The sequence below is a fragment of the Micropterus dolomieu genome, linkage group LG21, assembly GCF_021292245.1.
Source record: "Micropterus dolomieu isolate WLL.071019.BEF.003 ecotype Adirondacks linkage group LG21, ASM2129224v1, whole genome shotgun sequence".
In the NCBI taxonomy this organism is placed as follows: domain Eukaryota; kingdom Metazoa; phylum Chordata; class Actinopteri; order Centrarchiformes; family Centrarchidae; genus Micropterus; species Micropterus dolomieu.
The window spans coordinates 29734461-29760219 of record NC_060170.1 but is presented as its reverse complement, the minus strand read 5'-3'; the positions used below and the strand labels follow the sequence as shown (position 1 = coordinate 29760219).

At 39.3% G+C, this 25759-nt stretch overlaps 2 long non-coding RNA genes across 2 annotated transcripts; one reads left to right on the top strand and one right to left on the bottom strand.

Annotated features, from left to right (window-relative positions):
• Positions 1–440: 440 nt before the first annotated feature.
• Positions 441–5855, bottom strand: LOC123960654. The gene is made up of 3 exons (XR_006822565.1): positions 5751–5855; positions 1079–1186; positions 441–541 (listed from the first exon to the last, which is right to left on the bottom strand). It is a non-coding gene; the product is annotated as an uncharacterized LOC123960654 (long non-coding RNA).
• LOC123960653 lies at positions 5577–25129 on the top strand. Its single transcript, XR_006822564.1, has 3 exons — positions 5577–7750; positions 24202–24266; positions 24478–25129. It is a non-coding gene; the product is annotated as an uncharacterized LOC123960653 (long non-coding RNA).
• Positions 25130–25759: the final 630 nt, after the last annotated feature.

Genomic DNA, 25759 nt, shown 5'->3' with positions numbered 1-25759 from the left:
GTAAAATCATTCCTTTTTATTGCCACTGTGGCCTTTTGGAGCACTTAAAAGAGCTAATTGCTCTTCATTTACTCGCAGGGATGGCCATAATCTAATGAGGCATTTGAGATGGAAAATATGACTTTCTCACATGGAAAGACTTTCCAAAAAGTAAATCTCTTCGTAAGTGTTGAGTGCAAAGTTCTGGGCACTTTTTCTGCAGTAAAGTATTTTTTTTGCCACTTTTTTGGTCATTTTAATTTAATGAACTAATCCTGACAGCCTATAAAATCATATCCCAATGCTTTCTGTATTTTGTCCTTTTTTCCAGTAACGTTTTTTAAAAGCCAGATACCAAATTCAGAGTAATTTTATGAACTGTCATTGTCCTTTTGCTGTGGTATGCACAGTGCAATACAGAATATACCAGCATGGGAGAGACGCACACAAGAAATTATGTGCCAGACTCCCTCTACATGAACTAACCTTTAGCCTGCACCTTAAAATGACTGCTGTTTTTCATTTCCCTCGAAGAGATCTGACGGGCATGGCAGTAATGGCGCTGATGAATGCCAGAATAAACAGACGGTGGGAGACAAGACAAAGAAGAAGATGAATGTGTCTGAAAGGTAGGACTTGTTGGCAGTTCTGAATTCAGTGAAAATCTGGATTTCATTTTTAGAATTCATCTGTTTGCATGAAAACATGAAAACATCCAGCAGCAACTTCCTTGCACTTTTATGTACTTTATACGTAAAAGTGTTGGGCATGGACGACAACCAATTAGCCAAATCGATCATGGACAGACCACATCTCTCTGTTTCTCTCTCTTTGAACATGCATTTTTGTTTATCTTGTATTCTACTGCAGGTTTCAGTATGCCATAGCTGTGGTCACTAAGGATATGGAGGATGAAGGTAAAAAAAGATTGTCCAAATATGTAAATAAATAATTGTATTTCATTCTAGAAGTCTGCTGATTTTAAGGTTGGAACAATTGTTTTGGATAACATGCAGTGGATTTTTCAAAATTAGAAGAGTTCAAGATATAAAAGAAATCATCTAAGTCATCAATTAGAAAAGAAAGTACTGAAATTTACCTAAATCATATTAGATCTGGGAGCCCTTGTCCTCCATCTCTGCATCCCATTGCCATACGCTGCCACCCCATCCAGATCCTCTGCAGCAGACAGTGGCTTTCCTGTGCCCTGTGGCAGACACGTAAAGTCCATATATTTGTTTGAAAGTGCGTAGCTCAGTACTGTAAATTAACTCTCGGTATCAATCTAGCGCTGAGCTTAGCAAGCTAGATTGGACAATAGATTTATTTATTACCTACAATATTTATGTAAAATATTTACATCACTGCAAAAAAACATGACCTGTCAATCATGTGTTAATGGCTAAACGTAACTTCAAGAAGGGAAACCCACAATCAAAAGAGTGACAGCTCCCTTTATCACACCTAGATTTTCATGTATTACTTAAGAGAAAGTTTTTCTGTTGCTTCTGAGTGCATACGCAGTAAAATCAGCATACCCAAATTAACATTGTCAGAGTTAATTTTAACACTTTTAAAGTATGGGTTCACACTACAGAGTGTTAATCTAACTATTTTTGGAGTGTTGGTACCTTAACACTAATTTAGTTTTAAGCGTAGTCAGTAGTTTACTACTTTTCAGTAGTGTTGACATTAATTCTCTCAAAGCATCATTTATTAACTACACAAGTGTTAACCAAAATAACATTTTAAAGGTGTGAATACAGCTCTTCCATAACAATAAAGTTCACTTAATAAAGATGTTATTAGCCTTTCAGACACACGACAACAGCACTGCTGCACTTTGAAACCCATTAGCTTGTGCATCACACTGCTTGGTGAGCATGCGCACGAAAAAAGTTCAAAGTCAAAGTTCAGCTTAGTTGAACTTTTGCACAGAACTCAGTGGCTGGCACAGCGCAAATTGTTTCCTTTCTTCAAAGACCATTAGGGTGGCTACTAACAGTGTGGTGACATAAGTTTAAGTTATGGTGGCTTACCATTGCAGAACAACCAGGTGCTAGAGAAATGTCAATGAAAATATAACATTGACAGATAATACTTAATCTACACTGCAAGTGTAAAAGCCAGGATCAGAGTTAAGAGTAAGAAGTTCAGAGTTAATATTTACACTATTACACTTACAGTTTTGACACCAACTACTTATCAAGTGAGAGTCAAAAATAATGAATTTGACTCTATCAGAGTATAACTAACTCTACATTTACTCAAATTTGACTAACATCAAAATGTAACTCTTCTCAATTAGCCGTGTTCATTTGCTACCGGGAGGAATCAACTGATTGTTTTTGCTCTTTTTTTTTGATAAATGAATTCAGACCCCTAATTTGAATCAAACTTACCAGAGGTTGCCTACTAACTTCACAGCATTTTTTTTGCATTTAGGAGCAGTATATAGACACTCAATACATGGATAATAACTATATCACTACAATGCAATTGTAAGATTTTCAAATATAAGAGCATCAGTTTTAACGCTGTAATCATATTAATTGATATATGATCACACACAAGTATTACACATGTAAGGGCAGGCAGGTTTAGAACTGTTATGTTTTGTGTTCAAAATTCACTAGTACATGTTTAGCTTTAAGGTTAATTCTTGACCCTTGGTATTTGTACAAAGATTTAAAAAAAATCATCTCAACTCAATGTCCACTAGATTTCTTCCAGAGCTTTCAGCCACATCTGCATCAGTTTTCTCCGTTGACATGAGATTGAAGTATTAATAAATACTGAATTAATAACATAATTATACGCACATAGTCAATTTCTATAATAAATAAACACAATTCATTTATTCATTAATTAAACATGATTGATAGTAATGTAACACGTTGACAATGACGTGATTCCTGCTTTACAGGAGTTATAGTTAAAACATTCTTAAAACTACTGCTGAGAATCACAGTTGATGTTACTGTAATAATAATATATATTATCTCTATGTCATTGGTTCATTTATAAGCTTGGAACAGATAGTCAGTCACTACAAATACAAAATCTCCCACTATCATGCCTAAAGGGGAATTTGTATTGGTTGCCATAATACCATATTTCCTAACATCCCTGTCCTCCAGCCCCCAAGGGGGAAACAACAAAAAGGAGGAAACAGTATAGTGCTATTGTACCAGACTAAGGTGATTGTTTCTGTGGATTTTTTATTTTATTGAGAGGATCTAAACACTTAGCTGAGCTTAGCTGTGTTGCGCAGCTCTTGTAAATCAGAGCTGAGGAGACAGCGAAGGCAAATGTACATCCATCACTGTATGACCTTGTAAACAAATGATGATAAAGATGAGCTAACTGAGTTTGGAGCTGTTGAACATTTTTTGAATTGTTTTATCAGGTTTAAAGGGATAGTTAGACATTTTGGGAAACACACTAATCATTATGCCCTGGCTAGAAATACTGAAGAATTCGTTTAAAGTCTTCAAGAGAGTATGCTTCAAAAACGAAATATTAGGTAAAATATAGTTACTTAGTGTTACACTTTTTGCTACAAAAGAGAAAATGCGTTGCTTATTCATGAGCGTTTCCCTAAAATTGTCCTTCACACGTCTTCCCAAGATAATTCACCTATAGCTCCTAAAACCAAAAATATCTGATTCCTCCCAAATGCTTGACCTTACCAACGACTTCCACTTTAATTTGCATTAAAAGTGTGAAATATAGATGGATTTACAATGACAAATGTTCCTGGATTGGTTTCTACAGAGCAATATGAAAATTTACAGTTTGCATTAATATTAATGCATCATTATCAGCTGTCTGATTTCATAAATAAGTACAGCAGTGTCAGGTCTGGTATAGATCACTTGGATATAGCAGACTTTGCAAAACCACACTTTGTGAACTTAATTGGTAAAATTGCAAATCAGGTAGTCAGCCGTATAACTCATTGTCACATTTAATCAATAAACTTTGTAAATCAACTCATTTAATTAATAAATGATCTTATATAGATCAGGCAACCAATTAAACAATTAGCATACATTTAGCAATTAATTAATTTTAGCATTAATCACGCCATTACGGTTTAAATTTTAAGCCAGCAAATTTGGGAGCAGGCATGCAGGCAGGCGTTGGAGCAGTACATCATGCCTGGGGAGTGCAGATTGTGACACAGCTAGATTTACTGTGCTAAAAATCAATGCAATTAGGAGAGAGGCTGGAAGCTGGCCTGGGGTCCAGCGTAATCTTTAGGAAATTTTTGACACACACACACATTCCAAAACTTGTTCCTTTTTTTTTTTCATCTGGGACATACTAAGGTCATCATTAGCAGCAGTAATGCTGAAAGTCCCGCAGGTACTTAGCAAAATGTCTAAAGCACTGTTTAAAGGTGCAATGAGTTGCGTTTTTTAACATCAATATGTCATTGTCAAATTAATTGTGACACCTTGCCATAATTACCCCAAACAATGAGACAACAGTCCATAAGATTGGTTGCATGCTGCTCCTTCTTGTGGGTGTGGTAGGTAGTGATTAGCAGAGTGATACAAGCAGCAGAAAGAGTTTTTTGCATTGTATGTTCAATTGTTACCGACTGCTGCACAAATCATGAACAATGTGCTACCAGTTAACTATGGTACAGTTTAAATTAATGAAAACAACATAGCCTAAATGTCAAGTACCGCACCAATTTGCCTCCTGGCCTGTTGTTTACTGTTCAAATCATGGTAATTACGATTGGTAAAATCATATATATATATATATATAAAAATCACCCTAACTCCAGCAACATCCACCTCTAGTTTGTCCTCCATGATTGTTGTTTGCAAGCAACTGTAAACTTGTAAACTTTCCCGTTGTGGTGCGTTGTCTGCTCAGTGTATTTCTAGAGAAATATACAAAATCCTCCATTCCCATGAAATCAAAATCCATTCTTAAATGTTTTTTTTTTTTTGTAGGCCTATGCTTTGCACTATGTCACCACTATGGCAGTAGCTTGCCAATGGTATTCTTGGTGATATTTAAGAGTTTGTCATTTGGAAAAGCATTTTAAAATATTGATGACTCATTCTGCACTTCATGAAACATTTATTGTTGTGTTTCTGGGGCCGGGCCCCACTGATTACTGTACAAAAACATATATTTTTTTTTACTGATTTTGGTGAATATTTGATGGAGAAATATTAGAAACATGGCAAAAATATAGTCTAGTTTTCTCTCTGATGTCCCCCGGCTGCTGTGCCTCAACTCTGTGATTCAGAGTTTCCTGATGGACAGATAGCTTTACTTGTTGCTGAAGCTACCTAGCTGCTGTAATTAGCTCAGTTAGCTGTGCAATCACTGGTCAGATTAGCTCTACCCGTACTGGGAGCTCGGAGCACCGGGGGAGTGTTTGTTACACCTTTACTCAAGCAGCGGACATTTTCAGGCCAGGGGAATGATTGCGGGGTGCGGGGCCTGATTGGGAACCGTAGCCAGGCAAGCAGGCAACAAAACCTTGCTCAGCAGCCTCCAAGTGAACACGACATGAACAGGACCGAACACAGCCTCAAAGATCAACAGGGAATCCAGTTAAGATGACTTACACAGAGCTTTCTGATGGATAGCTTTACTTTTTGCTAAACCGCTAAGTGTAGCTGTAGTGTATCTGTCTGTATCTGTGGCTAGTTAGCTCGGTCAGCTAGCCGTGCAGCCAGCGGTTCTATTAACGTACTCAGTCCCGGGGTGCCAAGAGCCAAACCCTGCAAGAAAACCACCTCGGTACTGTATTCCCAGCGGTCAAAGTGGCCTCTGTCGGTCTCGGAAGCTGCCGTATCCAATCACTGAGAGCTGGAACCAGTCCTCACAGAGTCTACATGACGGGGTGGGGGTGTAAACACACATTCGTCGCTACTGGCGACTGTATCCCTCCCTAGCTTTGTGTGCAAACTGTCTATCAGTTAAGCCTATTTATGCATCCAGCAGATACAGAGCAAAATTAGCATTTATTTGGTTGTGTATCAGGCAGATATTTTGTCTTAATATTACTCTTAATGATCACTCAGTCAAATAATTATTTCTTTTAGATCTGATTTGGTCTACTCCTGAGGAAGAATATTTGTCTCTTTAGCTTCTAAATGCTCCACTACGTTCACCATTGCCTGTCAGCTGTTTGGTGCTGGACAGGTAGCATTGTCTTTTTTGTGCTGAAAACAGCTGCTTGCTGTGGCTCGAAACAAGGTCAATCAGAGTGGTAAGACCAAAACAGTAAAGTTGTGGCCAGAAAAGCAAAACAATGAGCTAAAAGATGTTTAAACACTCCGTAGTGTTGTGATCGTTTTCTGTGGGGTCATTACCAAAAGTGACCCTTTTCACACCACACACCACACATTTGAGACTTAAAAAATTATGCCGCTTTAAGAACTAGCATTAGCATCACCAGATTAACCGGATTAATACAGTACATCACATACAGTATCTTTAACATTTTTAGAATTCAAGAACATTCCTGAGCAGTGGCCTCACCTCCACATTGAAGCAGAGTGAAAGGTGAGTTCAGGTTTGAGATGTTGTGGAAAGCTGCCCTCAAAAACAGGATGCGGGCAGAGTTGAAGAACTGTCCGGGCCTTGGGTTGCTGATTGTCTCATCTGTCTTGGCTAAGTCAGCAGGATGTGACAGCCGCCCTCTCTCCGTTACCCGCTGACCACTGGGCTTGGCATCCTCTCCACTCACCTGTCCTATCACCGCCTCCACCGTATCTCTATCCTCGCCTCACTCTCACCTCAAAGTCTTTGCAGCAAGAATGAAGCTCAACGCCTTGGTGTCAAAGTGGAGAGATGTAGGCTAACAATTTCTGACTGCGGACTTACGAGTATTGGTTCCTGGTGCTGACTTCGGTTTGTTGGTTTTTGATAATGCTCCCAGTCTGACAAGGTGATAAACCTTCACTTTAAACGTAAGTGACTAATCAGGTAAATTTCCTTTTTGTTCACAGAGAAGGCAGGTTTTTCAGGAAGTAATAGTTTTGGTGAAAACTTTTTATTTGTGTGTGTATGATTGCATACATTGCATAGCCACATAGTATAAAATAGTATAACATTTACTTATGCTTTTGTTTATTAAGTTTTGCTGAATATGCATGTTGAAGATAGGGCTTCCTCTTTATCCTGACTGAGCTGTAAATCATCATTGTCACAGTGATTGTCTTTCAGGTTGCTCAGTTCACTGTGTCTTCCTGTCTGTGTCTGTCACTCCTGGAGGAACTGTACATCATGCAGTATACATGCCTGCCTGTACTGCTCTCTTTTTTTTCAACGCAGGATGTCAAAATAATATTATGGTGTGTCATGTGTGATTACTGTTTAACAAGAAAAATCATTTTTAGGAAGGTTTGTCATATGCATGTATCAGCTAATATTACAATATGTGTTAGATTTTATCGGAATGTGGTCTATCAATTTTGACAAACACAAGCATCTGCTGGTACTTGCTGTATATTTCCAATTAGGCATTACAGCGCCGAGATTATTATGGTTAGGAGCTCAATTATATTATGAGCAACATAAAAGTAGCAAATTGTCTTTGAAAACCAAATTCAAAGGGAGATTTGATATTCTGCATCTTAAGACCTCAAGTTCTGATTATTAGTATTTTTGTGTGTCTTTCATAACAGCTCCTTTTTACTCACTGCTCACCACAGTCCTGATCCCAGACTTGAAACAGCGACAAAACCCAGCTCGTCAGGGATAACAGATGAGCATAGATGAACAGTGTCAGGTAAAGTGCTGTGAAAGACATTTAATGTGTTTTATATCAGTGTGTCTGAATTGTCCAGGAACACTTGAATCACTCAGTGTCAACCAAATACGGCGTAATGAGACTCGCCCCCTCTCATCTGAAGACACATGTCTCTCTGCTGTCACTCAGGCTAACGGAGGAAAAGGGCTTTTCAAGCCTTTTGAAGCACACGGGCTATATGATAGTACTCCACTTTGCATCGGGAATTGCTCATGCGGGATTATTTCATTATGAGTCTCCCAGAGAGAGGACAGAGGTCACACTCTGGAGCTCATTCAAACATCTGGAGCTCAGGAACATAAATTATCAAATGAGGCAGCACTCTGGATTGAGACACCTAACTGTTTTTCATGGTGCACTTGAAGGTATTCAATTTCCAAAGGTTGAAAAACATTACATTTCTTCTCTTTTTTTTATGTCTACCAAGCTTGAGCTTGTTTTGAGCAGTTGATTAGTCTTGGCTATGAAACACTCCCTGAGTCCCTCTGCCTGTGGTTTTGCTGTGCTTCTTCCACTGCTACAACACAGCCTGGCCTGACAGGAGAAGGTTTGCTAAGGAGCTTTTTTTTTCCAAATGTGATGTTTCTTGGTGTCTATTTGGAAAACTCAGAGTTTCCTCCATTGTTGCCAACACAAGCAATTGGTGGGCAGGGTACAATGGTGTCACTGACTATAAAGGTAAAGCTGTATAGGTGAAGTTTTGATGTTCTCACCAAGGCAGCAACGGGGTTTGGAAGGTTGATGATGGGAGGCGCGTAGTCTCCTAGCCTCCTAGCGTCCTTTCGTTTGTCACAACTAGAAAAGAGTTGACTTTGAGCGAGAGAGAGAGATCTCTAATTATCCCCACCTGTGCCCGGCTACAATGGGAGGGTCGAGATGAAGCCATTAGCTGTCTCTCCACTGGCACCACCAAGAGTTTGTATACATCTGTGTCTTATTTTCTTTTCTGGCACAATCAGTCCAGCAAGCTAAGCAGGCATGACCGGATTTGGCAAGTTCCAAGGACTTTGGCAAAGTTAGACAAGGAGGAAGCGGTGTGATATAGAGAGGGGGAAGAGCTGGCATGGACTCTGTGTTTGCTTTCTCCCCTGCCTGTTACTTGAGCTGGGTGTGTTGCTTGGAGAGGCTGCTGTGTTGGTCAAAACAATCCACCGAATGCTGAAGGAGACAGATAGCCTACAGAGAAAGTTGCAGAGTGAAATGGTGAAAATGTGATCAAATGAGGTTCCCATTACACGTTAAGACTGTGGAACTGTTTGTGTAATTTTGGTAACGAGCAGAGTCTTTCCACTTTACAGGTTATCACTGTTCTGTACGGGTGCTGTTCAAGATTATTGGGATAGTTAAGCTCATCTTCCATTTGACTCATAGTGTTTGATATAAAAAGGCTCATTGTGATTTCAGTATTGTCAGTTTTGATTAGCTGAGTCAAGCCTTTGTCTGGTCCTGCAAGTGTGCATGTTGTCAAAGCTATTTACGAGCAATGACCAGATATGAAGCCCAGACTATTGCGGTCATGTAAACAGCCACATCTGTTTGAACCCACCTGCTCCCCAGTGTTTACTGGCTCTGTAAATAATGAAATAAGTCCAGCGCATTACTATTACTGCATAAGAAATATTACAGCAGCAAGGACTTTGCATTAAATGACACAATAATTAATCAACATTATGAAACAACATTACACATTGTGTAAAGTAAAAGTAATCCAAAAGGTCCATGCATACGGCCACTTCTTCAGTCCAATTTTTTTCTCTGTTACGGCTATGTACATTCATTCATTCAGCCCCCCATTCATTCATTTCCATCCATATCTATTTATATATATTTCCTTGAGTGTTTGTTTTCATTTTAGCCCCTTGAACCTTGCCACCCTGTGTGTGACACCCGGGCTGTGAGCGAAGACGGAGAGGCGGGCTGGTTCAGAATGATCACTATCATTAACATTCACGGGGGGTTCACTTATCATCCCTGACTGGAGGGACATGGCAGCCATTATGAGACGTCCGCAGGTGGAGCACCATGATACATATTGCATCATGCCACTATGGATTTATGTATTCAGTAACAAAAGAAAAGTCTAATGAAAAAATACAGAAGGCAATCCTTTATTCCTCGCTCGACTTCAAGTGAGGCCACCATGTCCTGCCATGAGGAGTGCGGGGGAATTCCAAGGCTGTTCACTGACCTGTCACTCAGGCTGTGTGCGAGGGCCCATACCATACCACACATTAGCCCAATGGTTTTCTGGCAACACATTGGTTATTGGTTAACCCTTATCCTAAACCTTCAGAGCAAATGACATAGATGGACTAGATGCAGAAGGATATCAGCAAAAGTAATAATGAACTGATCCTACTTACAAGTATTGTCTGCGTATCCAAAGCCTCATAGCTTTTTCCTCTATGCCATAAAGCTCCGTTGTTCTCCAAAAACTATTAAAAAACAATAATGAGCCATTCCGTTACACTGGGTGCCATGTTCCTTCATTAGCATAAACACACACTAGTTCAATTTGAATCAAACCCACAATGCGTACAGGTGAAAATAGTCCCCAATAAATACACTATTTATCCAGTTTGAGCAATGTTTGCTAACAACTACAGTACCCAGCCATTTTGGGATATTACTGAGCATTTTTTAAGTAAAGCATATATTTGGGACCCATTTTTTATGAAAATCTGCATTTTCGCTAGGGATCAAATGGCTTGGGGAAGTGTCGGAAAGTACTGAGAGATGGATGAATTCACTATTGTTTTTTTATCTTTTCATGAGATTTGCTGACAATAAGAGAAATAAAGGACAACACTGGCCTTAACTTTCAAGTAAAGAGTTGAATAATAACATATTCATATAAGACACCCATCCACCACCCCAACCTCCACACTGCTACTTTCTGCCTCTTTGTGTAAAGGGCACAATACTTCCTGCATTGGCACTGAATGTTAAAAACTGGACTTGAAACGTGAGCTGCATAATCATCCAATATAAATGTAATTCCTAGGGATACTGCAGGGAACAGTCATAACAACACTGGAAGCATTGTTTCATCAGGTGATTTTTGGGAACTGCAGTGCAAATACACCCTAGCAACAACCACACCAACATAATCTCTCTCTTTATTTTTTAGAATATCCTCTTAAAATGGCATACATTTTTACTAATTTTGTGACATTTTAGTGACTAATTTTAAAGCAAAGAATCAATGCGTGTAAGTTATCAGTAGAATATTCCGTTTCATGACAGAATTTCTATTGTGAAATTTTCTTGAGTAGAAAAGCTCCCAGACCAGTAATAACCTAATTGGAGAGAAGCCTCTAACTAGTGTTGCTCCTCTGTGTCCCTGTGTATAAATAGAGTCTATAATGGACCGAGGTGTGATGCCATCATTCATCTCTGCTCAGAAACACTCCAGGTTCAGGTCTTTGCTCATTTTCCTAATGATGCTCTTGTTTTAGGTATGTTTTCACTTTAAGGTTTGTAAGATTCCCGCTTAATGGATACTATTCATCACAGGTTTCTGTACCCAAGTCCAGTTTACCCAGCAAACTTATTTGACATAACAAATTGCCAAAATGAAAGGCTTTTCAGCCAGGGAATTGGTATATTTTTCAAACCAATAGGTAAATGTGTGGGGAAAAAACAGCATACCTCAGTCCTGTCTTTGAGGTCAGTGTCCATTTCCTGTTCACTATGAGCATTTTCTCTGCTGTGGTTTTATGATGGTTGCAACATCACAGTCAGATGAATCTATTGTTTGTTAATTTACTTAACATTGCTATGTAAAGTGCTTTTTAATTTAAAATGTTAATTGACTAAAAGAGGCCTTCAGTGCCAAATTTCAATGCACTGAATAATGGGAGGTCTCCTAAAAAATTGCTTCTTTTGGGAAGCATATCCCATATGATAGCCTGCAGTTATGCCATGCCTTTATGTGGTAGATTACTCCCTGGCCCCAGCCCAAAAAAGCCTGCTTTTTAACCACTGCTTCTCCCATTTGCCTCAGGATGCTCATGGGCTGGCAGGTTGCACAACACATTACCATCCTGCAGCAGCTCTTAAAACACATTTTAGCCCTGAAACACAGCTGGTATCTTGGCTAGCACTGCTGTGTTGGGCATGGACGGACCAAACGTGGATGTTAGAGAGAAATTAAAATGGAACCCAGTTGGAATAATCAGAGTGGATCTATGATGCGGCTTTTGTGCACTTTTCATTCCCAGCACATTCCCTGCCTGAACCAACAGCTATTTTCAAGAGCAGGGTTTGATTATTGCAAATTAATTTGAAATACATTATATATTTCTGAAAGAGGGAGTTCACTGTAATGCAGTGTGTGAGAGGGTGCTCAGATGCATGGCCGCCCCTGTGTGCACAAGTGTCTACTAGCTCATGCCAAATTCAGGGTCTATGTGTAGAGTTATGTGTTGCTAAACATCACTAAGATCAGCCCAGTGTGATGCGTTTGGTTTCCAATCTCATGCTTCACGCCTGCTGCCCCTCTATCATGGCTTCTTATTTACAGGCAGGACCCTCGCTAAATCCTCTGAGGAGCAGATGATGTCAAGTCTAGGTAGAGACCATATCCCATGAATACTGTCCCCATCACTATGAATGCTATTCGAGAGTTCCAGTAACTGATCCAGCTAACTTCACTATGTGCAGGGCAATGAACGCTGTCAACCTTAAAAACCTTCTTACGTCAGAATTAGAGTAGCTGTGTATTGTCTGTTTCAGGGACCACGGTCAGCTAAAACCCTGCAGATTATTAATCTTTGTGATATAGATGAACTAATGTCATTGACGGATTATTTTTCTATATCCTGGAGCTGCTGTGGTTTTATTTAACAGAGCGTACAACTATGCTCCACATTCCCTCTTTTTTAATGCATCATAAATTATGTCCTATCTTTAAACATGCCAAAAATGAAATGTGCATGAGGAGGAGACAGTAAATATGAGCTGCCCGGTGCTCTTCTTGTCCATGTCATCAAGATGAGTGCATTCAAAAGCACCATGGAAAGCTAATTGTAGATTTCTGGCCCAGAAACACAATCTTCCATAAATATTTTTTATTTTTTTATTGTTTTTAATGATTATACAGCTCAGGCTTTCAAGGCAAAGATAGATTCATGCTAAGAAGGTCATGCACAGCAGCTCATACGCAAAATAATGATTTTGACATGACTAAATAAGTCACTTGTCACCATGCACCATAAAAGCTGCTGTTGATTTTTCTCTGCTGCACTGTAGCAGCAAACCATGAAGGTATATTTACCTTCAATACTAGTACCAAGAAAACATACTTGATAATACTTTGTATTTTATATTTATAGGAATTTCATGCAAGACAGTATTGTGTATAATAACATATTTTAAAAGATACACTGTCTGACTAATATAGAGAATAAGTGAACCCATGAATTCTTCATTAATACTAAGAAGATACTTTAAAAGACTATTTCTACAGTTATATTTTCAATTCAGAACCAAATAAAACAGAAAGCGAAGTGTGGCACTCGGTTGTTGAAAAGATATTGAGCATGTAGCAGTTCTCCTGTATGAGATTGCAGATTTTAAAAAGGTTGCTGTGAGTGGCACAGCACTGATGTATAGGAGATACATACTGAAGAACTTTTACAATGGCACACACTGTTTTCAGCATTCAGATGGATGTAGGAAGTTTGTCGAAGTAACCTGATGTGGTGGGCTGAAGGTGGATATCCCACAATGCTGCAGCCCGCCACCTCCCATTGTCTTGATAGGGGAGCAAGAGATGTACAGCGGCCTCAAATGGAGGTGGCATCTGGTGCCCAATTTGTCATGCCTGAATTACCCAGGAGCTGATAAAGGCTGAAGTTTTAATAAAAGTTGGGAGCAGCAGATAGCTGGGTGAAGGACACTGATGAAGTGTCTTGGGGCCTATTTCCAGCTAGAGATAAGAACCTACAGAGAGAGGTGGGTCGAGGGTCTAGCGCAGTGTGATAATACGCTGATGCTGAGGAAAAAAATAAAAAGTGCTGTTGAAATGCAACGCAGCACACATAATGGAAAAAATAATAAATAAGCAAATAAATAATGATGATGATCTAAACGAGGAGAAGCCAGGGTGGAGGCTGTGGAGTCCTGAAGCGTCTCTGCCTGTAATTTGGCCACCCGCCAGCAGCCATTGCTCACCCTCAGCTGCGACGGCAAGCTCCAGATGTGCCAACGGCACGTTTTGGATTTTGCCAGCTGACTGCACCGTTTGATAGCCCGCTCTCTGGATGCCCATCACCGGCCGCAGAGATAGAATTAAATGATGATGATCTTCCCACAAGTTGGGTGAGGAAACAACGCATATAAATCTTGATTTCATCTCAGCGTGAGAAGTCTTTATCCATCATCACTCTTAATGAACAAGTCATTAGCCGCGATGAATGGCGCTCTGGGCTCCTGCTCGCCACTGCTGCTTTTGTTTGCAGCTTTCAGGGGCAACTTCCTGTGCCCTTTGAGAGGGTCAAACTCATTTCTCCAGATGTGGGGTAACCTCTCTGCTCCTGGGGTGGCTGCACACCCATGTACTAAACAGGGTGTGAAAAAATGAGGATATACTGAGGGTTTCTCTGTTTTTGCCACATTGTCTGTTCCTCAGCAAGTCTCTGCATGTCCTATCATCCAGAGAAGCCCATTAGCAAACTCGGTGGCCGCCTATTATTGTAATTATATGTGCACAATCCTCCACTTGATGCAAGCTGGCTATGTAAACAGAAAAAGGATTTTTGTTGTACTGTAATAGGAAACTACTGAGGAGATGTGAAACCATGCTGTGTTCTACATCTACTCTGTAATACAAATATATACCATCAACACTGACAACACAAGATTTTTTTCTGTATCTGCAGACTTGATCAGTCTTTTATCTGAGCTGATAATTCCTGTGTTTGAAATGAGCTGTTTGGTGAACAAGATTTCTTAAAAGACAAACATTTCCTGGGAGCCTCCGTTTTTATTTACAATCACTGTGCCACTAAAAGCATTGTTAAAGAGTTTTACAGTGTGCACCATGTACCCCGAGGCTAGCAGAATCTAAAACACCTACATAAAAGTTAGATGAAACTGTTGTGATCTTCTCCTCCTCCTCCTTCTCTGAAGTACAACAGAGCTTGAAATATGAAAAAGGCAAGGCATCAATCCAGCTGTACAGCAGTAAATGTGAAGAGATAAAGGTTGACACGAGATAATTGAAAATATCTGGCACTAATACACCAGAGTCTCTGTTTGTATTTGAACATAAAGGAGAAGAGTGGCATATGACTTTCCTTGTTAGTGACAGCTGCCATGTTCCCTAGTCTGCAGGGACGTACTGTACTGTAGGATTCATATGACTTGTACAGTATTTGTTCCTCAAATCCCCTGAGACAGATCTTTGCATGTTTGATGATTTTCCTGAAGAGAGGTTCCAGTTAAATCTTTTCAGAACTTTTGCGCCTTGAATTCCCTGAACATTTAAATCCTAGAAATAACAGAGAGACCAAACAGAGTTATAGTGAATTTGTACAAGCTTCTGTTTTACCCATGGGATTATTTCTGCTCTTTTAAGACAATGTTATGATTTCAGTTTCTACTAGCAATGCTATTGCTACAGTGTGGTTTTGTGGTGATCAGTCTAATGCTTCAGTTGATGAAATAGAAATTTACTGATGTTGTGGATACGCACCATATTTATCTGTGTTTCCAGTTTCAACACGCGCTCGGTATAGGTGCAGAAGTGAAATACCCATTACTGCATGTGTCAGTGTCATAAACAATAGCGTCTACTCCTCGGAAGGAGGCAGGGCGGTAATGGAGGCAGTGCATCAATGTTCAGCACAAGGTCTGCAATTCACACCAGGAGAACGCTCACCTGAGCATCAGGAATACTGCTAGGAGACGGCATTACCAGGAGCAGATGTGTAGAGGAGGACCGTCTTGTAAAACGAGCCCTTGTACACGCACAAACACCTACACACGCACGCAACTTAAAGGGTCAGTTCACTCAAATCACAAAGCACACATTTTCTCAACTACAACTAGTGGTATCTAGACATGTAGATACTGTCAGTTGCATTAGCTGAGGTTTTGAGATAACTGCCATGAAGATGACTCTCATTCCATGAATACAATGGAAGTAAATGGAATTTTGTTTGTGGAGCTCAAACTAAAAAATTAGGTTTCACGAAAAACTCAACAGCAATGTCTCGTTCCAGAAATGTCCGTTATCCACACACGTTCAGTATAAAATACTTTCCAAAAAAGTCTAATTAGTTACAATTGAAATGAGAGTTTCAGTGGATGTGTGGGAATGTTTTAAAGAAAACCTACTATGCTTTTCCATATTTATCATATTACTTATCTACAATGTTAACTTGGCGAACTCGGCATTGAGACAGCCTCTGTTTTCAACAGCATTTTCTACCAACAGCTCCGTTTGACGACACATGGAGCTACAAGGCGCCAGTATTTCACATATGGTCAGTTGCTCCACACAGCTACGCTCAGTCTGTCTGTACCCCTCAGCGGCAACAACAGCCTGGTAACATGCTTCAGGTCTAGGCCAATCAGAAGACAGTGGGCTTTGAGAGGGGGGTCCTGAAAGAGACTGGAGCATCTACAGCTTGTTTCAGACAGAGGCTGAAATAAAGGCGTACATAAAATATTTTAAATCCTTTATTTTGCAGCCAGCAACTGTTAGTGTGTGAAACTGTCTGCGTGAGTGGAAACAGAGCAGGGGCTTCCTCATAAAAACATTGCCACTATTGCTTCTAGTGATAAAAGGTTCACATGGTACCTTTAACAATGTACAAACAAGGAGGTCTGTACCTGTGATAATTTTCAGAAATGATTAAGTGTGTTTTTTTATTATTTTGAATTAAACTTTTGATTTTTTAAATTTAAACTTTCACTCAAATTTTAAAATCACACATATCTTATAAATCATATCTTGAACAGCCCAAATCTGACATCAGCAAATAGCTAGGAACTCAGATTTCCTGCAGTAAATGTAAACAGACCTAAACAAAAAAATGAGCAATATGCGATTTTAAGAAGCTCTACTACATTTTAAGTATTTGGGACATATATTTTGATCCTACGTATTGCTAATCAAAAAGTCTTCTTTACCCTTTCTCAGCTTACGTGTGTGCAAATTCAGCTTGGCAATTTGATAATGAATAATAGAGGTGCTAACATTCTTGAAGGGGCTTAAGTCTATAAAGCAGTTGCATAGGTCTCCCATGTGATGGTGCCTGAGGCAGAAAGCGCAATTATGTGAAAAACAATCAAGCACAGGGGGACTTCCTAATCTGTAGGAGAACATATTTAGAAGTTTTATTCATAGCAAATTGGGGTTCAGTATCTTCAATATAGCTCGGGATCAAACTACCAACCTTCTGATGAGTGGACGACTCGCTCTAACTCCAAGCCTCAACAAACCTGTTTCCAAAATGGACAGATGTGGAAATCTTAAGAATAAAATGCAAATTGTCTTCTAGACAGTAAGAAGAAATTTCTCCATCCAGTGAAAGCTAGACTCATCATTCTAGTCCTTTTTGTCATTTAGCACAAAGCAATCACACAATAGCAGATAGGTAAATATGACTTTAGTATGTGAGGATTACTGTTCCCACACTGGAGGAGCAAAGTTACCTTGTCATACCCCAGAAGTGCAGCTGGTAGAATTCTCTGCTGGAAGAACAGTCACTATCTTACTAAAAGTGTCCCAGTGTCTCTGTCAGAAACTGAATCTCAGCAAGTGCTTGACAACCTTCAATGAGCAGTGAAAATGCTGCCAGCTCATGGTGCCTTTTCTCTTTGCTTTGAATATTTGTCGCTGCTCTACTCCACTTGTCATATCGGCAACCTTTCCGTGCCGTACTCGATGTCCTTTAGTTTTGTTTGGTCGCGAGATTGATATTTTCCCCAAGGACCTCCCTCAGCCATTCTGCTGCCCCTGGGACCAGAGTCTCAGGTGAGGTTGCTGAAACCTTCAAGTTGTGGGTCATCTTGTTCTTACTACTGCAAAAGAGAGCTCATTCCTGTTGACCTAAGTAAAAACATATCTCACTTAACAGTAGCTAGTGATTATTTACCTGCACAGTGGTACATCCGCTAGTATATACAAATGCAATGTTTTCCCTTCTGCTTGATGTGCACCAAAGAAGACAAAATTATCTAGGCTAGGTCATCTGTACAACTATGCAATACAATACCACAGCCTGCTATTAGGAACAACTTTCAATATAATGCAGTCTATTACAGCACCATCACAAAGTATGGCCTGAAAATAATCACACTACATAAATAAAGGCAGGCAGAAGTAGAGTTGAGCTATGGGCAACGGTGAAGTCACACATTAGAGTAAGAACATTTCAGACGAAGAAGACATTTAAAAAACATTTTAAATATGTTTTATAAAAATGCTTAAAAACAAAAATAAGTAACACTATTTCTTTTTACAATATCTGAAAGTGTTTCCCACTGAATGAAGCTTGCTGGCTGGTACAGTACAGCAGTTCGTCATACTGTATGTGTATCGGTTGACTGCCACTGTCATCTACTGTATGATCGGTGAGAATTCTAACTATTTTGATATCTAAATAAATGAATCTTGCCTCTATGATACTGTGAGCTACAGCACAGTAACACAGCAATAGGCAGAAATGTAGTCCTTTAGATAAAAGACACTGGTGCTGAGAGTTTGATGGCACACTGGCTCCAAGCAGCTTTTTTTCCACAGAGCTGTTATTTCCCTGGTTTAAGGTGAATGTAATGCAGCCGCTGATGAGTGTTGCTGGAGAGAAAGTCAGAGCGATACGGTGACTGTGGCCTTGTCAGTAATTCAGCAGATCAGATGACACTTCAATAGAAGAGCCAGAGTGTGGGCTGGAATTTGAAAATTGAGTTGACAACACCAACTATAAAGGCGTTATGGTCTCTGCTATTGGTCTTTAAACGGATGGTGATTCTGTTGTTGAACAATGTGCTTGTGAAAGACTGCCCTGTGAAAGAGCAATATTGCCTCTTGTACTTAAAAGGCTTTAATATTTTTGTGTAAATTGAATAACGGCACAACAGGAAGTCGCAGTAGGTGTGGATATATTCTAAAGGTTGCAATTCAACTTGGCCAGTGTGGCGTGATAAATGCTCACATTAGGTATTCTGTAATTCTTATGAAAATAAGTCAGGAAACAGCATTTTTATTCTCTAAGACCATCAAAGAGTGAAATTGCATGGAGATTATAAACCAGCAGTGATGCAATATTTTTAAGAGGTGTGAATGTTCTGGATTTAAACAAAAGCAGCTGTGGTGTAACATTAACATTGCACTATCCTGTCAAGATTTCCGTTTAAAGTGTTATTTTTCACCCTCGCAGTTCTGTCTGATTTAAAATGGTTTGGAGGAACAGTCTGCAAATCCTCCTTGAGCGGATTACAGCTGAGGTTGGAAAACTTGGGGCAATTTCATGTACTTGCTAAATTGCATAGATATCAGTGAGTCAGAGGCATATAATACTGTAAAGTCCATTTTCCTGACATTTTTTTTTTCTGCTAAAAGCATCACTGTGACTTTGTTGTCTCCTCGTGCTGAATTTAGAAGTTCATCTGAAGCATTTTGTCTGTTAATATCATTTGTTATTAAATGTTGGACAATGTTGTATTATGTGCATGTGGATATGCTTAAAATATCAGTCCTATACTAACAGAGCTATGAGCATTCTGCATGTACTGAGAGGTGTGATTTTCTAAAGGAATTGCGTCAGCTTCTGAAGAATGCCTTTGTTTCCAAACTGCCTCTTTAACACACATTTCAGAGGAGGGCTGTCAGCTTATGGCATATTAGCTGGATGGGTCTGTTTCCCATGGGACACAAGAGGCTAGCTTGGAGGGATCCCAGGGAAGAAATGGAAGACACACTCTGAAATGCTTTGCTCTGTCATTCCAATTCACCACAATAAAAATCAAACGCAGCTTGGCCACAGACCACAGCTTCACCTGGAGCCTTCCACAGTACAGTACCAGCCTCAGACACTATACAGCTGTTGTAAAAATACTGCTGTCCAGATTAATTTTAGACTTTATCAAACAAAGGATTCTCATTGGAAAATAAGCATTTTCCTGCACAGCAATAGCCCATAACTCACAAACTGCAATCTTAAAGATTGTAGTGTTTATAGTTTAAATAACATGTGATGATTGGATGTTAAATCTGAAATATTATTATATGATGTTACTGTGTATCACGCATGCACATTTGTTTTTTCATTAAAGTGAAAGCAAAAATCAAACATTGTAGGTACCGCATCTGAACTGTACTTTACTTCGTATATTAAAGGGTAATACACGTGTAATTTTATCAAAACTTTTATTATTTTCTTGAAGCTGTACGTTTCAGCAGTGAAGTGCTCTCCATGTTGTTTTCTACTTTGCTGACTGAGTACAGTAAAACAACCTCCGCCACGCTACTTGCCCTTATGGACCCAGAAAAACATGAAATCAATACTGCATGCATTTCAAGCAGGAAAATTCTGTTATTGAGTATGCTGCTTTATAATGGTTTCCATTATTGACATCTATGAGTTATGAAATAAAACCTAATGCAATGAGGATGAGGAAAATAGTATTTGAGGGTTTTTATTGGATCAATTTAAAGTCAGAGCAGTGCATTCGGGTGACAATACAACGCTAATCTTGTCCCGTACATACAACATCAAAAAAGGTTAGAAAAGTGCAGAGGTATTAAAAGTGTTAATCTGAGAGAGCAAGAGAGAAATAATTCTATAGACTTGCCTTTCTTGATTTTTTTTTTTAGGGAAAATCGGCTGGACACTTGTCAGTGGTGAATGTGGTTCACCAAAAATTGAGCAAATAGGAAATTACTTTTTCACAGATTATTCAGGTACAGAAAGTTGATATGGCCAAATAATCAAGTTATGTCTTAACCTATGAGAAAATAAACATATTTTTTGACAAAACTAGAGTTCAATAAGTCTAGTGCATGCTGTTGCTATCTTTAATATTGTGTTTAACTTTGATAGTATATCCCAGGAAGATCACTTAACATTAATATTCATATCAAATTCTGGCCTTGGAATGCTCTTTTGCAATGAAACCATCAAATCATATTTCAAAAGTACTGTAGATGCTAATTCACAGTTCAGAAATCTACATTAAAATATTATAATTTTTACCATTATCATTATTTTTATCTCCCGATCTTGTGTAGCATTATTAATTAATAAATCCCATGTATGTATGTGTATCAGAAAAAAGAACTTGTGCATTTAGTAGTCAGTGGGACTGTGCTATTGATGCAGCCCTCTGAACATGGCTGATCTCAGATGACCCTTCCTCTTTTCTCCCCCATAGCCACCCCCCCCCCCCTTCTTATCCATTACATGGGAGCTGAATGATGGTGATTTGGTTGAGGCCCAGTGAGTGCCTGTAGAAAATTGGTTGGTTGATAAAAACCCTCCTATCAAAGGGGGCTACTTTCTCATTTACATTTAGATGAGTATTGATTATTTATTTACTCAGTGGAGTGGGATTCTTTTCCAATCTTATCTCTCGTCTGTGCCTGTCACCTGGAAAAAAAGAGATAGAGTTCTTGACACCACACTAAGATAACGGCATTTTGTAGCGCAGATAAAACTTGGAATGGTGGTCTCTGCCTCTATATTCCCCTTTTTCCTCCTACCCAATTTTGACGGAAAAGAGAAAGTTTGGAAAATTAAAACTGATAGCCCTTGTTTAAAAGGGGGTGCAGGTGAAGGAATCTCAATTTGCAGGGGGAACAAGTCAAATTGGTTGTCCAGATATGGTCAGGGTGCTTCCACTGGAGGAAATCTTATCTTAGTTGTCGCAATAGTTTAGCATTTCTATCAGATATATTATAATATTGTGTGATAATTGTGATGTGAAACAGTACTGTATATTTTATCTAATACTGCCTATAATAAGATTTTATCACATACTGCGTGCTGAGTTAGATATGATCCCAGTGTTTGCAGACTGTGTGGAAATGAAGCCCCTGGACATGTCTGTCATGTTCTAAGTGCTAAACTCTGGTGATGTTTGGGTGGTTGAGCTGGGGATTGGTCATGCATTGCCAATGAGTCTGGAGGCTTGTGGCAGTGTGAGGAGCTTTGCGAGACTGACTAAAGGTGTTTAGGGTGGGAGGTGCAGCATGTGGGTGCTCTGTAGGAATTGGGAACCCCTGACAGACCCTGCCTCTTCTTCTCAGCTCTTTGATGGAGAGTGAAGAGTCTCTTGAGGTGGCCTCTGTCAGCTCTACTCCGCTTCAAAGCAGACACGCGGCTTCAGCACAACACTGCCGCGCCTTCTCACCCTTCACCCCCCGGGCCACTCCCATCCTCTCATGGTCACTTTTCATCTCCTCTGTCTCTGCATAGAGGATGCTACCACATGTAAATGGACTTGTAATCACTGTATTTAGAGTGTATCTAATGGGTAGCTTGCATATGCTCTGAGCCCAGAGTATTTCAAGGTTGGCTATACACTGTAGGTTGGCACGGCAAGCAGAGCTTCACTGAAAATGACTATTCTCTACTCCCTCACAGAAGGTGACTTATTGTGCTGCTCAAGAATTAAAGCCCATTTTTCTTTGTTAGCCAGTCAGTCATTAGCCTAGTTACACATCTGGATCCCCACAGCAATTTAAGGATATGGAAGGTTCCCTCAAAAAACCTAATTAGCCCAACTGGAGAGGAACATCTTGTTTTCTTACACCCCTAATGGATTGGACCAAGGTCTTTTGAAATGCAAACCCATCAAGGAGATGGCTGAAAACAGCCCCCAGCCCCAACCACCCCCACCGTGCCTTAGAGAAAACATCCTTACTACTAACCTGCTATCTTTGATGCTTTGTGGAGCTAATGCAGCTTTCTGCATGAATATTATTTCATAGATCAAGAAGCCAATTTACAAGAGTAGCTTAGCACCACTTTTAAAGCCATTCCCATCACATTATTTGCTAATTAGCTCCTTTTGATGGACTCATGCTACTTGTTTTTATGGTGTAATTGACTGATACTGTAGCTTACATTTACATTTACATTTAGCTGACGCTTTTATCCAAAAGAACTTATAATTGCTATACATGTCAGAGGTCGCACTGGAGAAACTAGGGGACACATTGGTGGATGGGTCACAGTGGGGGATTGAACCCCGGGTCTCTCACACCAAAGGCATGTCGCCACCCCTTCTTGATATAAAGAAACTTGAAAACAAGAGTCCTACTTTTAAGAGTCAATGAACAATTTGAAGAACTAGGAAAGACTGCTCTTAGTGAAGTTATGTAATAGCTGCATATGATCTGAATAACAGAAAATTGCTGTTAAGTCTATTTTTGACATGACCAAACTGAATCATGTACAGAGAGAAAAAAGTGGGACCAAGAACAGAGCTTTGTGACATCCCATACTGAATTAAACAATATAGTACATCCCAAAGCCTACTGAAAACTGTGGAATGAGTGCACAACTAAGTATAAGCCAAGACCACAATCTGAAATGTAATACAGATTTTAAGGTGAAGATTAGAGATAGCATGATCAAATTAAAAAATTGTGAATGTTTTTCTATAATGACATATTAGTAGATATAGATTGCATGAGGCATGAATGTAACTAATTCACTTAATCAACAAAATGTCATGTTTATGTGAATCCAAGTGTTCATTGATACTGGGCGGTGGGGGACAGAAAAAGTGATATCTAGTGATGTCTATATTGGAGTGCAGGGAAGGGTGTTTTAACCTTTCCGAGGTAAAAAGATTGCAGTGTATCAGGACTCGGTTCATTCATTGAGTGGCTGTTATAGGCCTTTAGCAGTGAGAGTGGCAGTTTTTTCCACAATGTTTATATTTTATGTTTGTCATAAATATATCAGAGGGAGGGTCCAAAGAAAATATTAACAATGCTGTGATGGCTTTTTTGATCAAATAAAATATAAGATTTAGCCCACCTCCCCACCTCAGTAATCTTTGTACATCGCCTTAGGTCAGTTAAAGCCAAACAGTAAATGACACTTTGATGCAGCAGGCAAAGTGGGTCACTGCAGCAGACACAGTGGGATGCAAATGAAAATACAATAAAATAAAGATGGTAAGAGGTAGAGGAATATGATGCATTCAAGCAAGGTATTTTGGTCTCACTTACTGTATCTCTTTACATCTTGACATAGTGCATTGATGTTATACTGTGCTTTACATAAAGTCTATAGCTCAGTATAATGGTAATCAAGGTTGTCAGATACATGCTGGACGATAAAGGAGGGCCAACAAAATTCAGTAGATCATCGTCAGTCAGCCTGTCATATCGCTCATATAGAGATAAGTAAACAAGCCAGAGTCTCTTGTAACTAACCCACATTACACTCACTGTTTGCCCACAGGAGGAGGCCACGCATGTGACTGGAGCAGTGTGTCATGACAAGTTGCCATGTTGTGAAATCCAAATGTGAGTGACACGGAGCTGCAATACATTTTATGACCATACACATTAAGATCTTGATTATTTTGGAACATGTTCATTCCCCCTTTTCATTTTATTCTTATTTACTTGGGATTATAAAGTATTCACAAACTAAAAAAATGGCAGTAGACATTCAGCACCAGTGAATCATCCAGACCTCTCAGATTGAATGTGTGCCTTGGCATTGTTACTGTAGCTGTGAAGGGAGAGAAGTGAATTGGTCCATCAGCTTTCCAACAACAACAGACAGTGAATGGCAAGGTAAGTACAGCACAGACTTGGTTAGCTCGCTGATTAGATGACAAGCTGTAAGGTTCGGTCAATCAAGTACGCTTCAGAACTGCTCATTTAAGGCTCTCGGTTAGAAATGACGTTCTCAGCTATCCCCATAGGAGAGCACAAATCCAAGAAGAGATCTCATGTTTCTATCTTTTCCTTTTCCTTGTTGTACCACATAGATGAGACCAGGGAATTTATCTAACTTGTCAAATTCAGCAGAAGAAAACAACTACAAACATATATTTATAAAAATGAAGAAAAACATTTAATATTATGCTATTAGTTTCAGTACAATCTGTTCTCTTGTATGTATTTCTCAGTAAGTGTTAAATAAGGATTTTTAGTTGGTTTTATTGTGCCGTTGACATAATTCATTTTAATATAATTCATTGGTGTGTTAAGGATGAAATGATGTCAGAGCAGCAGGTGGTGTTCTAACATCTTCTCATCGCAGAATGATATTTCTTTCAGTCATTCTGTGGCAAACATATTGCGGCACTAAAGTCCATCAGCACCAATGTTGATTTTATTGTTGTGCTGATATAATTAATGTTGATATCATTATCTTAAAGTAGGGGAAAATGCCATAATAATGTTTAATTTATGCATTTTTAGTTTTAAAATTGCTGTAGTTCATTTTGCAGAAAAGTAAATTATGTTCATGTACTTTTGTTGAATTACAGAAAAATAAAATGTAAATTTTCTTGACTTTTAAAAAATGTTCACTTGTTTTCTGCTGTAGAATAAATAATAAGTTTGCATTTAACATTTCAGTTTGTCTTTTTCATGTATGCTCTAAGCAAAATACATATTTCCCACTAGTGTTCACAGCCTCTTACTAGCAATTCTTTCTTGCAATCAAATACATTTTTATTTTATTGTTTTAATAATTTCTTTTAATTTTTTAAATATGATCAATTCTTTGGCAGGCGGTTCTGTAGACTTTCTGCCAAAGTTTGTGAGCACCAGAAAACTCACCTTGTTTCAGACTCTCGCAACCCTTTCGCTTTCTGCAGCGTAACAGGGCCAGAGGTTGGGAAGAGGACCTGTCTCAGGCATCACTATCTCCATTCCTCATGGCTACATCTGCCAGGGCCTCCTCCCACCTGTCTGATGCTGCTGAGATTTATGTGGCTGTATAGGAGGAGGCCAATCCAGCATGCCAGGCCATGTTTAGGCTTCCTTTAATACTGACAGTT